The sequence below is a fragment of the Serinus canaria genome, chromosome 18, assembly GCF_022539315.1.
Source record: "Serinus canaria isolate serCan28SL12 chromosome 18, serCan2020, whole genome shotgun sequence".
Classification (NCBI taxonomy): Eukaryota; Metazoa; Chordata; class Aves; order Passeriformes; family Fringillidae; genus Serinus; species Serinus canaria.
Window position 1 is genome coordinate 536,710 of NC_066331.1, and position 16,228 is coordinate 552,937.

Genomic DNA, 16,228 nt, shown 5'->3' on the forward strand with positions numbered 1-16,228 from the left:
TCAGGACAGCACCTACCCACATTTACATGCAAGCACAAAAAAAATTACGTCTAAATTTCTCCGAGTGCAACACTTGCTGCATGTTAAGTGAGCGGAGCTGCTCAGATGCTGCGCGGCAGCCCCGGCACCGGCGCGGCGGGTGATGCACCGCAGCTGGGCACCGGCAGCGCCCATGGCACACAGGGCACAGCCCCGGGGCTCATCCCGCCCTGCCCCAGCCCCGCACAGAGCTCCCCGCCGACAGACGCAGCCCCGTCCTGCCCAGGACCCCTCAGGGGGACAGACGCCGTGCCCCCGGCGCTGCAGGGCACCCGCTCCTCTGTGCAGCACTGACCCCGCACGCCAGGCACGGCGGAGCCCTTCGCCCCCAGCTCGCTCCCTCCAGCGACCCCACAGCAGTTTGGGGTCCCGCACCCTGAGTGCGGCGCTCGGGGGCCACGGGAGCCCCGCACGCTCCGCCGCTCGCCTCGCCCTGCCCTCCGCACATCCCGGCTCAGAGGAGCCCGGCCCGACCTGCTCCCGCCAGCCCCGGGGCAGGGCCAGCATCCCACGGGACACTGCCACACAGCGCCCGAAGCCATCCGTGGGCACTGCCCGGCCCCGGCTGCCCCTCGGCCCGTGTGCCTTCTCCATCCCCGGAGAGCACAAACCAACGGGACACAGCCAGCGGCACCGTGGGGCAGCAGCAGCAGAGATCCCAGCACAGGGCCCCAAAGCCAGAAGGCCGTTCCCGTGTGAAGAAAGGCACAAATCTTGGACGGAGAACTTGGACACAAAGTTCAGCGAGAGAAGAAGGAAAACGAGGAACCTGGTGCACGGTGGTCCCCAGGCCACGGCCCCCTCCGCAGCGGTCCCACGGGATGCTCCGGCAGCCGGAGCTGGCGAGCGGCCCCGCTCCTCACCCCGGGCTGCCGGGCCCCCGCCTCCCTCGCAGCCGGGAGCTGCGCCGGAATGCAAATGATGCTCCAGGCGAGTGCCAAGAGCTCCTTGTTCCTTCCCCAATTTAGGACACCTCTCGGTGCTGCAGCCCGCACGGAGTTCGTAGGAGGCTGCAAGGGTGCCAGAGGAGCTGAGCCTGCCCAGGGTGACTCTTCGACAGCAAAGCTGCACCTTGCAGTGCAATTTTCCCTTCCCTTGGATCTGTTCCCTCAGGACCACAGTCCTGGATCTCAGCTCTGACAGAAACTTCACACGGCAAAGGCCTTTCTACCTGCTGCCCTCTGGGCACACCACGAACTCCCCGGGGTGTCCCCACGCATCACATCTGTGCTCCCACCGTGCCAGCTGCAGGCACTGCTCCCCAGCTCCTGGAGACAGCTCAGGCCCTTCCCAAGGGAGAGCACCGGGAGGGAGCCCGGAGCAGTGGTTCCGGAGCAGCGATCCTGCTGCCGAGGAAGAGCCAGGGACGCGGCCAGGGCCCGGAGCTCCCTGCCGACACCACACAGTTCCCGCAGCCGCGGGGAGCCAGGATCGCAGTGCACACGGAATTTCCCCGCAGCCCTCGCGTTAGGGCTGTCGGGCTCTGGCTCCATCCCCTGGTTCACCCCACATCCCTCCCAGCCCTGGCTCCCTGCCAGGCTCCCGCCGGCCTGAGCAGGTTGTGGCACCACTGCCGCTTCCCGCGGCTCCCGTCCCAGCGTTACTCAGCAGCCGAGGGAACGACTCCGAGCTACAAGGTCACTCAAAAACACCATCTGTCCACGCACTGCTCCTCGCCCTGGGGAGAGCAGCAGAGAAATGATTTCAATGCACTGAAGGCCACTGTGCCCCTCTCCGCCGCCCTGCTGCACACCAGCATGGCACAGAGCTCACTCAGCCTCGGTTCACTAGGGGGGACCACAGCATCAGTGTCCACTGATGCCACCACACCCTCCACACCACGAGGGCACCCAAGGGCTCCAAGGCTTGAGAGGGAACACTCACAGAATGCTCGTCACAGGGTGAGGTGTTTGGTGCTGGGGAGAGACTGCCTATGCTGGCCAGAGCCACCTCTGTGACCCCTGGCTCGTGGCCTCTCCAGTACCATGGGGTGGGGGGCAATGGTGGGAGTGTGGCCCACCTTGCATGAGGGGAAAAAGTCACAGGAGCACCCCAACATCCCCAGGAACTGCAGCTCCAGGTCCCTCCCCTGCATTGCCCAGGGACTATTTCTGGGGAGCTAAAGTCACTTGCATTTGGGCTCTGAAGTCACATTCGTCTCTGCTTGTGCTACTTCTCCCGCACCTAAAAGTGTCACAGCAGCTGTCCCCCACGTGCCCCGTCCCAGATGATCCTGTGCTCACAGCCAGGCGCTTCCCAGCCCAGTGGCTCACCAGGACGGCACAGGGCTGCCAGCACCGGCCGGGTGCACGGGGGACAGACTCACACCCAGCTGCAGCAGTAAATAAATACTTGATTTGAGCCAAGTCAGTCCCAGGGAGCAGGCCCAGCTGTGCCCCTCATCCACGGGCACCTCAGCAGCCGCTTCCTCCATCCCAGCCCTGCGTGGCCCCGGCTGCAGGGCTGAGAGCAGGGGTGGGCACTGCCCCCAGGGCCGCCCTGCAGGAATCCCCTGCATCCCAATGGGACCCTGCCACGCCGGCCCCATGGCCCACAGTGATCCCACTGCGTGCCAGATCCCTTCCATATGGGAGCAGCCAGCGGAGCTGCCAGCTCCCAGCTCCAGCGCTTGCCGCTACATCTGGAAACTCTTCTCACCCTTAATTGTTCCTAATGCCTTAACAGCGGAGTGACTAATAAGACACTAATTGGGCGGCGTTAGCAGGGAGCGGAGCCGGAGCGCTGGCAGTGCCCCCGCGCCGAGCCGCCGGCTCCCGGCGCTGCGCTGCCATCGCCACAAATCCCTCCGGACTCCAGCGCCTTTCCCTGCTCAGCCTCTTCCAGCGGGGTGGAAAACCCGCCCCAGCGGTGGGGAGAGCCAGGAGACGCCGGTTGCAGCTCTGCCGAGCGGTCCCTGTGCTCCGGGAGCCAGGGCAGCGAGGGCACGAGGTAGCCCCAGCAAGGACGTCCCACACACCGTCACCCCTCGAACAGAAAGGCACCGGGAGACCCCAATAGCTCCCCTCTGACTGCTCACCACCTCTGGGCACGCACTGGCACCGCCGGGATGGGCTCCTGCTGGGCATTGCCCTCGCTGAGCCAGGGCGAGGAGACAAGTGATGAACGGCCAGGGGAATGCACCTGCTCCGGGTGATTTACGGCAGGTGGGGAGCCAGGGCAGAGCACAGCTGCCTTTGGGACCCTCCCGTGCCCCAGAGAGCTGGGGGGTGATGCCCCCAGCCCGTTTCTGGGGCTGCCCTGTCTCCCTGGGAGCTCCCACGGGGCTGCCAGCCCTGCCCGCACATCTGCCGGCGGCGCTGCGCTCGCCAGAGCTGCTCAACAGCAGGAAAGAGGCACAAATCTTGTTACACACTGGCTAAGCCTCCCTGGGCATGTTTTCTATAAATCTCCTGGAATTTATTATATGATAACTAGCCTGGAAAAGCTAAATTAAATCCACAGCCAAGAAACTGACTTTCAAGTGTGACCTAATTTAGTTGCTGGAAAGGGCGGGAGGGGGGATCCCGGTGCCAGCCGTTCCCGGGATGACCTCCCGGTGCAGCCGCACACCCCCCGCCCTCCCCTCCGCCGTGACTTTGGGGACGGAGCTGCGCAGCCTTTCATGTCTGAGCAGATCTCACACTCCCACTCGCTGGAACAAAAGCGCCTCAAGGGCTCCCCTGTCAGATGTTTTCCATTGCTCATCTCCAAGCCTTCCTTGAAGGAGCGCTCTCCTCCCGGGGGTGCTCCAGCAGGCCTGGGGATGATGGGGAGGGTCACTGCTGGGGCTCTGCACTGGCTCCAGGCTGCTCCCCACCAGCCTGCCAGTGAGGAGGCTGGTGGGGAGCAGCCTGGAGCAAGCAGTGAGCCCCAAGCGAGCACCAAGCATGGCACCAGCACCCACAGACCCCATGGCTGGCAGCCCCGAGCCTCACACAGGGCCCAGCCAGGCTCCAGGAGGGGAGGAGGAAAGCATCAGGGAGAAAAGCTGGATAGGGAAGAGGCTTGGTGGCCTGAGCTCCAGTGAGCCAACTTCTGCCCTGGTGTCCAGAGCAGTGCTGGCAGCAGTGGCTGCACAGTCCCCACGGACAAGGCACAGCCCTCCCAATGCAGGGGCACGACGTGCACTGTGGCCAGGGTGACAACCTGTCTGCCATCCCCTGAAAAGCAGCCTAGTCCCAGCCCCAGAGACAGACAAGGTCCTGGGAGAAACTCCCAGCGCTCCCACTTTGGCCAGGACACTCACAACAGCTGGATCCACAGTGCCGTGGGACTGGGCAGGACCACGAGCCCTCACCCCACAGTGCCCACCCGTGGGGCTGGGCAGGACCACGAGCCCTCACCCCACAGTGCCCACCGTGCCGTGGGGCTGGGCAGGACCACGAGCTCTCACCCCACAGTGCCCACCGTGCCGTGGGGCTGGGCAGGACCACGAGCCCTCACCCCACAGTGCCCACCGTGCCGTGGGGCTGGGCAAGACCACGCAGCCCTCACCCCACAGTGCCCACCCATGGGGCTGGGCAGGACCACGCAGCCCTTCACCCCACAGTGCCCACAGTGCCGTGGGGCTGGGCAGGACCACACAGCCCTAACCCCACAGTGCCCACAGTGCTGTGGGGCTGGGCAGGACCACGAGCCCTCACCCCACAGTGCCCACCTGTGGGGCGGCTGGCTCGGGGCTGAGCGGGCACAGGAGGTGGAGCAGGCGCGGGCAGGGCCCACGGGCAGGGCGAGGTGGGCACAGCAGGACCCGGTGCTCCGGCAGACCCGGGGGTGGCTCGGGGCTGGCACGCGGACGCGTGCTGTTGTTCTGGAACGGAGTGCACTGGCAGAGCGGCATGTGGGAAGCTTGCATAATAGTGCCAGCCCACACTACGCCTGCTCCTTCCCAGCATGATCAGCCCCTTGCTTTCATGAGCAATAACATCCACCCAAAGTTTTCTAAAGACAAAAAAAAAAAAAAGAGCTTCAAGGTGATGCACAGAGCTCAGCTGCCTTTGCTGCCTCTGGACTGATTAATGCAGCTGGGGAACCCATCTGCACGGCCACTCTAATCCCACATTCTGGACAACCTGTACCCAGCAAGGGACGAGGAGCCTCAAGCTCCCATTTTGTGATTCCCAAGCAGGCACCTGGGGCTGGGGCAGAGTGGAGGAGCCAGTGTGCAGTGAACAGTGCTGCAAGGGGGGCACACACAGCCCTCGCACTGAGAGCCCTGCTGGTGCTGCACGGCCCCACGGGCATTCCTCCTGCCAGGCACTCGCCTTGGCTACTGCCAGCTGGCACAGGAGCAGTCCCAGCTCTGGGGATCCCCCCGGCACAGCAGTTGGTGGAGAGGGCACTGGAAGACAAATTTTCTGGCAGAAGAGCCCCAAGCAGAGCCCAGTCCCTGAGGACCATGGCTGTCACAGCGTGGCCATGACTCTCTGAGCACTGCTGAACCTGTGGGTGCGCGCAGTGCAGGGAACAAACAGGGATAATGCCTGGTCTGGAGGAGAGAGTCCCACTGCCTGCAGGAGTTTTAAATTTTAACTCCTCCTCAAGCTGGTGTGAGCTCCCAGAGCAGACTGGTGTCAGCACGAGGGGGCTCCAGTCCGTGTAACGTGAACTGACGTTGGTGATGGGCTCAGCCCAGAGCTCAGGAGCTGCACGCAGCCCTGAGGGGAGTCTGCAGCACGGCCGGGTCTCGGCGGGTCTGGCCAGGCTGCGACGTGCAGGGCTGTGTGTGCTCCATGGGCACAACCCCCTCCCAGCAGGGGCACCACCAAGGTCCTGCATGCTCTGGGACCTCCACACTGCTGCAGCCAGCAGGAGGGAGACGGCTGTGACTGATCAAAGCATCCCAGACCCCCCCAGGCCATATCCCACGAGGATCAGAGCAGACGTGGCTTGTCCCAGCAACGCTCCCCTCTGCCGGGTCAGCACACAAATTCTGGACACACAGGACCAGCACCCAGGGCTGGTGCAAAGCCTCTGGTGGGCTGAATGTGAGCTGCTGCCCCAGGCACAGCCATGGGAAGCAGCATCTTCATCCTCAACCAAAAAATATCTCCATGCCCTCCCCTACAAGGACTGCTGGCTGGAAACCACATACCTGAAGACCAAGAGCAGGTGCCTGAGGTGCGCTGGCAGGTGGGAGCTCACGCTCGTGTTCACCCCTCTGAGCTGTCAGGAGGAGCTGTCAGGGTCTCACAGCAGAAGCTTCTCAGCCTGAAAGAGAGAGGGAGAGGCTCCAGTCCCGTCCCTGTGTGGGCACTGCCGTCGATAACGGGGGAGGACACGGCGGAGCTCAGAGCGCCACGGCCCCGGGGGCTCGCACTGCTTGGCCCCCTCCTTCAACAGCACAGTGATCTCCTGGCTGGGAGCAGCTCTGGAGCAGCCCCTGACGGGGGCAGAGGCAGGACCCAGGACCCCTGAGGAGAGGGAAGCGCGTTCGGCCCAGGAGCAGGGTTTGGCTGCACGGGGCACGCAGCCGGTCCCAGCTCGCTGTCCCCAGAGGGACACGTCCCAGGCTCTGCACTGACTGAAAATGCTGAGGCTGGTCCTGCCTCCCTGAGAGCACCAGCCCTGGCCTCTGATGAGTGCATGGGACGGAGGCAAGGAGAGACAAAGACTTCTTCCTAAAGGAATAAAGTCCCCAACTCCCTTGCTCTCCTGAAGACTCTCTGGAGGCCACCGGCAGCTCCAGTTTGATTTTCCCCGACCCAGGTTGAACAGGAGATAATTTAACAGCTTGTCCCCCATTGTAATGGGACTTTTTCCCTGTTGCCCCGGGCAGCCCATCCATCACAGCACAGAGCAGTGACGTCCCCTGGCACCTCTGCCAGGCAGCCCCCCCGTGCCGTGAGTTACAGCACCTGCACCGAGTGTGGGATGGGCTCAGAGCACCGGCTCCACACCGGGGGCTGAGATTTATCCCCTCGGTGGAACGGGGGCAGAAGTTGGGAGATAAGTCACAGCAGAGCTGCAGGAGTGGTGCTCAAGGTCCTCCAAAGTTGGCTCAGTAAAAACCCAGGAGAACGGGAAGACAAGATCTGCCTGCTGGTGTGGCTGCAAATCCCCTCCTGATGCTGAACCAGCCGTGGCCAAGAGGGAGGTGGGAAGGGAGCTGGGCCCCCAGGCTGGCTCTGTAGCAATCCCTGGGCCAGGCTGCTGGCCAGGGCTGTGTGAAGCCACCAGTGTCTCCCAAACACCATTGGAACACATGCCAGCACGTTCCAACAACCCCAGCAGACAGGGATGGGCTTCCCAGCAGTGCAGAGCCAGTAAAAATCCAAGAGGCAGCCTAGAGAGGCACTTGGATGTGCCCCAGGAGCAGACTGGAGGCACCCACTCTGGGGCTGGCACCTGCAGTCACCCAGCACACCGAGCATGCTGCTGGGAGTGGGCACCATCCCTGCCATGGGCACCGTCACTGGTTTGGGGACAGACCACAGGAACCCACAGAGACACAGTGAGGATCGCAGGCACTCCCCAGACTCGCTGGAATTCCCCTCCTGTTTCATTAGTCCTGCTCATTAGGCTCTGCTCCTGATCAGCAGGCGCAGCTAGAGCTCAGCAGCGTCGCTCCCCAGCCCTTCCATCCCAGCCTCTTTAATGCTGGTCTGTCACAGCCAGTCCCCTAAGCCCTCTGGGTGTCCCCTAAACGTCCCTTGGCTGTCCCCTTCCACAGCCTCTGCCACCAGCCCTTCTTCCCTCCCTGCTGTGGTTTGTGGGTGACCAGAACCAGGGTGGAGCTGGGGGCTCAGAGGGGACTCACACTGCAGGGTTTGCCCCCCACGGAACCCCTCCAGTCATGTGCAGCAAGCGCAGGACGAGACAAACACTGGGAAAACCCAATTGCGTCGCTGAAACAAACTGAACACAGCAGGATCTTTTCAGCACTTTCTGTTTCCAAAAGCAAAGCCACGCGAGTGCAGGACAGGGGCTGGCACGTCCCCCACTGGTGCTGGGGGCCCAGCAGCATCCCTCACCATCAGCAGCATCCCCGCAGCACCCCGCCACTGGGAAGCGTTCCTTCCCCAGGAGGGATGCAAAAGGAATTGCAGATCCCTACGGGACATCTCCCCCAGGAGCCACCGGGCTTTTACTGCACACTAAACCACAGCGATTAGATCAACAAGCCAACCCCTGCAAGGCTGAGAGGTTTTATCAAAGCCAGCAGCACCTCAGGGAGGAGATGGGAAGATGATGCAGCTGCCCACAGCATCTGCAATCCCTGGGCCAGCCTGGCGGCTGCTGCAGGGGGCAGGACCAAGGCTGTGCCGGCTCATTTCCAGCAGGCTGAGCCTCTGCCGCCGCCTGCACGCTCCCAGTCCTGGCCCCAGCCCGGTGCCTCCTGCCAGACCCCACCGTGGCAGCATGGTGCCACAGAAATGCCCCTCAGCAGGCAGGGCTGGGGGCAGCAGGAGCCCAGGGGGCAGCAGGAGCCTGGGGGGCAGCAGGAGCCTGGGGGGCATGTGCCCGCAGTGCTCTTCCCTGGATTGCAGAGGAGCAAGAGAGGAATTTTCTTCCAGCAGCAAACTCGCTGAAGCAGCACCCGGCACCTGTGCAGCCCCAGCCCCAGCCCCTGCTCCAGCCCGACCTGCAGCTACTTCGACTTCTCTGCGCCACAGCTGATGTCTGTGCAGCAGCACACGGCGCTCACTAATAGGATTTTGATGCTAAACAGAAGATGTTTTTTTCCCCGGGTCTCACGTCACACCTGGAGGTATCCATGGCCATGGAGGTGACACTGAGGAAGGCTAAAGAGTTTCAACTCCTGTGCTGAGGGAGCAGCTTCTCCTTCAGCTGCCAAGCAGCAGAATTACAGTGATCTAGCACTGCCTGCCCTCGTCGTGCCCCCACCCCAACACAGCCCTGGGGAGGGGAGGGAGGAGCACTCCCCCACTGCCCCCCTGGCTGGACAGACCCACTCCTCCCCCAGCTCCCGTGGGAGTGAGCAGAGCCCCTCGCTGCCAGGGCTGAGCTGGGGAAGCCTGCATCCCACGGGCACCATCTGCTCCCAGTGCCCCAGGGGTGTGCTGGGGGAGCCTGAAACCCACAGGCATCACCTGCAGCCCACGGGCATCACCCACTCCCGTGGGCATCAGCCACTGCCAGCACTCCCCCAGCCCCAGGCACTGCTGCCAGCGATGATCCCGTGCCACAGGGACCACCCACAGCGCCACAGCAGCAGCAGCAGCAGCAGCACAGACAGGCTTGGGTGGCAGAGCCACGCTTGCAGCTGCCTCCGGGAAAGGGGAGGAAGGCTCGACACCTCCCTGCCCCCTCCTCCCCACAGGAGCAGGAGGAAGGTCCCACGCACCCCCACTGCTGGAGCTGGGGAAGGCTCTGCCTGACACAGACAAAACCAGAGCAAGGGAACCACCCCCGCAGGTGTGGGTGACATCTCACCCGTGGGAACGCTGCCGGCGTGGCGGCAGGGCTGGCACTGAGGTGGCAGGGCTGGCACCGCTCCCCCGGCACAGCCCGGGTGGCGAAGGGCACCAGCAGAAAAGCCGTGGTGGGAGAGGTTGGCATGGTGGGAGAGGCAGCCAAGGCCAAGATCAGTGAGTCACGGACAGACCCTGGCACGCTGGGCCAGGCTGAGACACCCGGGCCAAGGGGGGCAGGGGGATTGGGGGGTGCACGCTGACCATTGGGTTCTGTTACTGACCACGGGGTCCTACACAGACCACGGGGTGAACATTGACCACGAGGTGCACACTGACCACGTGGTGCACGCTGACCATGGGGTTCTGTTACTGACCACGGGGTGCACGCTGACCACGGGGTGCACGCTGACCAGGAGGTGCACGCTGACCACGGGGTGCACGCTGACCACGGGGTGCACGCTGACCACAGGGTGCACGCTGACCACGGGGTGCACACTGACCACGGGGTGCACGCTGACCACGGGGTGCACGCTGACCAGGAGGTGCACACTGACCACGGGGTGCACGCTGACCACAGGGTGCACGCTGACCATGGCATCCCTGACCACTGCAGTGAGCAGCTCCAGCCGTGGCCTCAGTGGTGCCCAGGCCAGCCCCGCTCTGGCTGCCCCGAGGAGCACTGGCACTGCAGTGAGGGAACTCTGCAGACCAGCACAGCCCCAGGGCAGCTCTGCCAGCCCCAGGTTCACCCACGCGGAGGGTGTGCCCTCGGGCAGGGCAGTGCCAGCAGCCCCTGCAGCAGGACAGGGTGCCAGCAGCCGGGGCAGCCCTCGCTGTGGCGATGGATGCCAGCAGCTGGTTGCAGTCTATTTTCCTGCACAAGTGCATTAAGCATTCCACACCGCACTTTTGCTGTAAATCACTTCCTATTCAGGCTCACTGCTGAGGGTCTCTGAAGGTCGATTTTCCATGGTTATGACAACAAAAACTAAAATTGGGTCAAACCTGAAAGGTATTATCTTTCTCCAAGCTGCTAAATGCACAATAGTAATGAGGTTGGTTAAGCAGTTCACCCCCAGCCTGCATTATTTGCTCTGAAGATGTATTAACCAGTTAAATGAGCGTGATAAGGCAGCCCTGCACATTCCTCCCACCAGCCACACGGCAGATCTGAGGGTCTGGGTCTCCACATCCCTGTTAACAACCGAGACCGCGGCCCCACGACAAAGGCGGCCGCGCCACGCGGCTCCGGGCCAGGCTCTGCCCGGCCTGAGCCACGGGAACACAAAGGCAGCTTTAAAGGCATCCAGCGGCTCAGAGCCACTGGAAAAAATAATTATCCTTCCTCCTCCCCTCTCTCTTTCTTCTTCCTAACACTCTCCCTCCTCCAAGCTCCTGGTGAAAGAACGAACCGAGGCCACCGCCTGCCCCATCAAAGGCTCTTTAGCAGCATCCCTGCACCAGGATGGGGCATTAGCCCTGGCAAACAGGGGTTTGCAGCTGACCCGGCTGCCACCACCCGGCACGGCACCAGGGCTGCGTGGAAAACCCAGCCAAGCACCCCTAAGCGCTGGAGGTCACTCCACAGCAGCTCCCCGAAGATGCTGCGTGTCCGTGGCAGAGCTCTCCACGCAGACCTGCTGGCAGGGTGCAGGATGGGCTGCCCAGGGAGGCCCCACCCCAGTGGGGCTGCAGGACCAGTTGTGGGACACAAACAATATTTGTTTTTATGGGATTTCTGCTGTTCTTCCTAAAACAAACAGCCATTAACTCAAATATAACTGATGTAAACAAGCATGACCCTAAAATCCATGTGCAGCTGTATGGAACAGGGAAAAGAGAGGGAGGGAGGTTGGTTGGGAGAGAGGAGGGGAAACACTTTAATTAATCTCTAAAATGAATGAGATGGGAAAACTCGAACTGCAGGGGAAGCATCTGGTGCTGCTGCAGGAAGGGGCTGTGCTCTGCTGTGGAACACCAGAGCCTTTGGCTCCCACACCGGGCACTCCAGGGCCCCAGCCACGGCTGGGAGAGCCACAGCACACCCAGAGCACCCGGGGAGGGCAGCCTGCCCTGTGCCAGCGCCATGTGCCAGAGCCAGGAGCTCGGCACATCCCCCGGGTGAGCTGCTGCAGCTCCCAGCCCCATCCCCAGCCAGAGGAGGAGCACCCCAGGATCCCCACGAGCAACCTGTCCCGCCAGGGCAGGGGGACCAGGGCAGGGGGCTTCACCTCCTGCAGGAGGGACCCTGCCACCAGTCAGGGAGCACACGGGGGAAACATCCAGAGAGCCTCAGAGTGTCTCTCACAGAGATCCAGCTGGGGCTTTGCCAGGAGGAAGCTGCTGCATGGAGAAATGCCAGCACTTTCTAGCACAGGAGGATGGATGAAGATCCCAAGGTGGGATCTGTGCTGGCAGCTCTGGGACCAACACTCTGGCCTCCAGGTACCACCTCCTGTGACCAAACCGTGGCTGTGAACAGCACCTGAGGACCCAGGGAGAGAGAGAAAGACCACAGAGCAGATCCAAGGAGCTCCAAGATGGAGGAAAGGGCCTGGGGGTCACCAGAGGCAAGAGCAGATTCACAGTTTAAGGGGACAGCAGTGGATCCAGACTGGGCTCTCCCAGATCTCTCCACAAGCAGCTCCCTGGCTGCCCCAGGACAGCTCAGCCCCACTCACACCCTGCCCCTCTCCAGGCCAGCTCCGAGGGATCATCCTCCATCCCAGCCTGGAGATCAAACACACAGCGTGGTGCTCTTGGAGAAACACCGACCTCAGCACAGCTCCTCCCCAGGCAGCGCTGCTCAGGAGTGATGGTAACACAGCCACCACCAGCTGTGGTGCCCAGCTCTGCCATGGCAATGCCCAGCTCTGCCGTGACAGTGCCCGCCTGGCACAGAGTCTGCTCTGGGAAGAGCCAGTCCCTTGTCCCCTACCTGGGTGCAGCCTGTGCTGCCAGGGCTCCTCAGTGGGGGAGGCTCTGGGATGGCAGGAGTGACAGTGGCACCCCCAGGACTCACCCAAGCCCCGAGCTGGCCCCACGCAGGGCTCTGCCAGCCCTCCTGGCCACCACACGGCCACAGCTCCCAGCACACGTCCTCCCCCTGCCCTTCCCAACACCAGCAGTGATGGCAGGGAGCTAGAAACGCCAGGGAAAGCATTCCTTATTTCAGAAAGACAGAGCATCCAACGACTGGCACCAGCCCTGTGCCCGGTGAGACCTCCCCAGATTTACAGCTGGCACAGCTGAGGAGACAGAGGAGCTTTGGTGAACGTGGTTAGAGCCTCATGGGAAAGTGACAGCAGGATCTGAGTGACCTGAGAGCTCCACCTCTCCGTCGGGAAAACAAAAGTGACACAAGAAAGGAGCCTGGCAGCCCCAGGGACTGCGGGGAGGGGGCTGCCAAGGGACAGGGCCAGCAGGACAGCATTGGGACACCACACCCTGCCCAGGGAGCAGGGACCAGGCAGCTGCTGGGACAGCAGAGCATCGCGGCTGGAGCACCCTGCACTGCCTGCGGCACTGATCCAGCCTCCCCCTCCTCCTCCTCCTCCTCCTCCTCCAGGGCCTCTTCCTCTCCTTCCCCTCTTTGTCATTCCTCTCAGCTCACGCCTCTTCTCTGCTCTCCTTCAGCTGCTCACAGCAATAATCCAGGGCACTGCCGCCCCAGCAGATTGCTCAGCGCCGCTCCCCGCTGCTGACCGGGGTTTTAATGACTCCCTCGGCCGTGCCGGGGCTGGTCCCCACCTCCACCGGCTGCCGGGTTCTCCCCAACATCCCTCCTCCAAAAAACGCCTGCACCATCGGCAGGGAGAGGCGAGGAGCACCCGCCACCTCCAGCTCCGTGGGAGCTCAGCTGGGATCTGCTCATCTGCGCTGGCTCTCGGCCCCTCCGAGGACCCGCAGGATTCTCTGGGCAGCCCCGGCCCCCCAGGGCCCCCCGAGTGCAGCCAAGGGCACCAGGGCAGCAGCCGGAGGGGCTGCAGGCTGCCAGCGTGGCGCATTGCCTCGGGGACAGGGAAGGGACGGCACGGCTCAGCGTCCCTCAGACGATGCTGCTCAGAGCCAGGCACGGGGCTCTGCAGAGGCAGGGACAGGGACCAGGCAGGGACCCGACAGGAATTGGGGCTCTGCCTGCAGGATCCACACGGCACCTGCCGGGGCAAGAGCCAGGCAGGAGCTGCGAGGGTTTCCTCCCCAGAGAGCAGGGTGGGTGACAGGGGAGCAGCTGCTGCTCAGGGGCACCCCGAAATTCAGGCACTGAATTGCTGAGCCCCACTCCCAGAGCGGAGCTGCCCAGGGCAGGACAGACTGGGACAGGTCCCAGATGCACTTCTGGGACCGAGGGACAGGCCAGCAGTGTGACCCCGGCCAGCCCTGTCATCACCCCCAAGGCCGTGTCTGGACCCTGTAGCAGCTTTGGGCTCCCCAGTGCAGATGGGACCAATACACAGGAGGGAACCTTGCAGAAGCTCTCAGTGGTGCTCGGAGGCTGCAGCACAGGACAGAGACACACTGGGAGCGAGGTGTGCTCAGCCCAGAGGAGAGGCTCAGGGCATCAGGGAGGTTACGGGGAAATCAGGGCCAAGGCAGGAAGCAGGGAGGGCAGTGGAGCTCCAGCTGCATTATCCTGTTTCCCAACAAACCCATCCATCCATCCATCCATCCATCCATCCATCCATCCATCCATCCATCCATCCATCCATCCATCCATCCATCCATCCATCCATCCATCCATCCATCCATCCATCCATCCATCCATCCATCCATCCACATCAGCAAAGCCATTTTAGAGGCGAGCAGCAGCTGCCACAGAAGCACAAAGCTGAGGCAGTGCCAAGTGCCAGCAACCACGGCCTGCCTGCCCCCTGCCTGGCACGGCCCCAGCCCCTGTCCTACCTCCACGCTCAGTGAGGGGAGCAGCAGTGACCCAGAGGTGCGGGGGGTGCCCCACGACCCCCAGCCCCTCAGCACCACTCGCTGCCAGGCTGCAGATCCCCGTGTCCCGTCCTTTAATTAACATTCCGCATGTAAAGTTGGGACTGTAATTACTGCGACTGATTAAGAGGCCGAAGGTAGCCGGGCTCCGAGGGAGCAGATTAGCCGCGGCTCTCCGGAGCTGCCGCTCTCACCTCGGCGCTGCCGGCGCATCCCGAGCAGGGCCCGCCGCCCCCGGCAGTGACGAACGGGCGGCCCGGCCGCTGCTCCTCCCGTGCTCCCGGGGCACCGCGGACCCGCTCCCGGCGGCCCGGGGCTGGCTGAGAGGAGGGTGCTGGATGTGAGAAGTGATTCCCAGAGCCTCCCCTCCCTGCTGTCCAGGCAGGGGATAAGGGATACGATTCCAGAAACCGAGGTCCCTGGCAAGGAGAGGAGCACACCGCTCAGACCCTACGCCCCTTGGATGTGAAAACACAGGGAACATCCCACATGCCCAGCTGGGCTCCTCGCTGCCCACCAGCCACGGTCCTGGGGTGCCACAGGACCCTCCAACCCACAGCTTCATCAGGCAGGGAAGGCAATCAGCTGTAATTAACGGCGGCTGCGGGCAAAGCGTGGCACAGGGACCTTTCTTCCTTCTTTTCCCCAAGACTGCAAAATAAATTATCCTGCAAAGTTAGCAGAGGCTGAGCTATGGAAACAATTAAACAAAAATTAAATCTAATTCATTTATACTCGGAGCACAAAGTGGATAACGTGGGGGTTTTCTTTGCTCTCCTCTCTTTGCCTTGGTGTTACAGAGGACTATTATGGGAAATTAATCACGGGGAAAAGCAATGAACGTGATCTATCGCTCTTTAAAAGTGCACTGTAGTGATTATATAAAAATCTATTAGAGAGGCCAGGAAATAGCAGAGTGACACCATTTAAAAGGAAAAAGGAGACCGGGCTGGTGGCAAAGGGATCGATTTCTTAACTGACGGATCCGCGGCAGAGGGAGCGGGAGGAGGTCGGGCCGCGGGGTGGCCGCAGGGCTGCGCACGCCCAAAAACCCCTCACAGGTCCCGCTGCAGGCAGGGCCGGCCCGGGGGGCTCCCACCGAGCACAGCCCGCAGGGACGGCCGCCCCAGGAGCTGCAGCATCCACCGCACCCTCGGTGGCACTGCCCCAGCTGAGGGTGCCCAGCCAAGTGACCCCATGCCAGCAGCGATGGCAGAGCAGACCCCCCTGCCCGGCCCCCGGCACACGCTCGGCCCTTAACAGCGGCGATAAAACCTTCACCGAGGCACGTTCCACCATAAATCCCAGCGGCAGCGGGGCCGGCCCCGGGCCAGCCTGACGCTTTAACGACACCATCAATCCCTGAGGAGCCCGAGGAGGGGCGGGGAGACACCCGGGCTGCGGCCCCGGCACGGGCTGAGCCCCCCGACCCTCGGGGGCTGCGGCAGATCGGCCACTGGCCACTCAGCTCTGGGTGGGCAATCCCAGCGCAGCGATCCCGCATCTCTGGGCTCGCCCACGGCCACTGCACACACTCGGTGCCGTCACCCCGTGGCTACCACCTCCGAACTGCCCCAGTCCCGCATTGGCACAAGGAAACACCTCTACGGGGATTTACCGGCAGCTTCTCCTCCCCGCCAGGTGTGTGGATGGCAAACACACCGCACTCCCTCCACTGCATCGTTCAAACGATTTGGGGAAAAAAGAGTGGAAAAAAACCCCTTTGATCTCAGCAGCCCGCTTGTTTAGCCCATGCAGGGATTTAATTGAGAAGGGATGTCCTTGAATAAATGCAGAGATGTCCTCACTCCCCAGGAAGGCTGCCGCGAGTTGAACAATCCCCTGAACGAGGTTTTCCGCTCATCCAGGAA

General features: G+C 62.8%; 1 protein-coding gene across 5 annotated transcripts in view; it reads right to left on the bottom strand.

Moving 5' to 3' along the window:
- RBFOX3 (RNA binding fox-1 homolog 3) overlaps positions 1-16,228 on the bottom strand; it is a 132,842-nt gene that overhangs the window by 64,911 nt on the left and 51,703 nt on the right. For all 5 annotated transcript variants that reach the window (XM_050981229.1, XM_050981227.1, XM_050981228.1 and 2 more), the window contains exon 2: positions 6,134-6,249. The gene's annotated coding sequence lies outside the window, so the exon portion shown is untranslated. The remainder of the gene's footprint in view (positions 1-6,133; positions 6,250-16,228) is intronic.